This window comes from Pempheris klunzingeri, unplaced genomic scaffold (assembly GCF_042242105.1).
Source record: "Pempheris klunzingeri isolate RE-2024b unplaced genomic scaffold, fPemKlu1.hap1 Scaffold_274, whole genome shotgun sequence".
Lineage (NCBI taxonomy): Eukaryota > Metazoa > Chordata > Actinopteri > Acropomatiformes > Pempheridae > Pempheris > Pempheris klunzingeri.
The window spans coordinates 23293-24861 of NW_027255179.1; positions in this window are offsets into that span (position 1 = coordinate 23293).

The window sequence follows — 1569 nt, forward strand, 5'->3', positions numbered from 1 at the left end:
GATTGTCTGGGAAGAATGGACAGTAATTTTTATCAAATCAAGTGCCTTCACTCCAACTAACCAATAATAAGATAATTTGAGTATTGCGTTAGTTTTCAGTTTGGTGTGCTTGAAAAATGTTTTATCCAATATCGAAATTTCTTTTCTACAATTCTTCCTGCAACATCTCCAGTTTTTCCTGTGTTGTGAAAAATTGTCGTAATTTCATTTTTCACATATGTTTGGAGGCTGAAAAACATTATTTTCAATTAAATATTTGATGGAATTCTCTTCATTTTCAAATATGTAGTCTAGAGCACTCATCGGAGGAATCACGGCGGATTAAATCGGTGTCACTACAGTGATTAATTTAATGCTTAATGTGCCATAATAATCCCATGTTTGAATTAGGCTTAAAGGGGGTCGTATATCAAATGTGGTCCGAGTTTTGTGATCTGTTTTGTATCATTTCAATATATTAATTATAGTTCAAGAAAATTATTTTGTAAAAAAGTAAATTATTTTTGGATAATTCACTATGCAAATCTCAATATCGTTTTCTTCGTCAATTTGATTTTTTGCCTTTTCAAATAAAGTTAACTTCTAGGATGACATTGTTTAAATTTTTCGGAAAAATTGTGAATAAAAAAATCTGCAGAATATAAATTTTAGGGAATATTATTTATGACTCGGCCGTATACGTTCCAAGCATCGACTGGATATTTTGTCCAATGCGCGCAGTTTTTCAAATGTATTGAAAAAAACATGATGAGTTGATATTTATGAAAGTTGATAATTTTTTTTGGAATTTCGGGTGCTAGATTTTAACAAATTATGCGTAGCAAACCACAAAAAAGTGATTTGATTAATATAAAATCGAAATTCATTGTTTTTAAAACTCGATAATTAATACAAGTTTGTGAATTTATAGGGTTTTACGTTGAAATACCGTCACTTTACAACATGTGTTTGAAGTTCACTTTTCAATAAGCGAGTTTAAAGTAGTAACTATATATTATTGAAAAAAAATAAATATTTAAAAAAGTACTAAAGTTTTATATTATTCGATTTGGTGGATTATTTAGGCAGCGATGAGTCAATAATGTACACTAAAAGTGATATTTCCCAAGATATTAATCATCGTATAGATCGTAATGAATGTGCTCCATCTAAAACACCTAGAAAGGTATCAGATCAATTAAGAGAGATGGTTGTTATGCATTCAATTAATGGAGCAACTAATACATCAATAGCTAAGCTGGTATCGTTACTCAGGACAACCGTATCGTCTGTTCTATTAATCTACCTAAAAACTAGCAGGACTACAATAGCTAAAAAAGGTGGTGATACAAAATAAAAATTAAGCAAAACTGATTAGAAAAACATCATAGGTTGGGTGGGCGAAGATCCAACAATAACGATAAATGAGCTTTCACATAAAGATTAGGTAGAGTTAGGATTTGAAGTTAGTACCACTGCGATTGATAGATGCATAAGCGGATTCCACTATACACTAATCATCTTAGTAACTGTAATGCAACTACAGCCGCTCGTCTATCTTACGCAAAAGAGTTTAATCGTAAACTACTT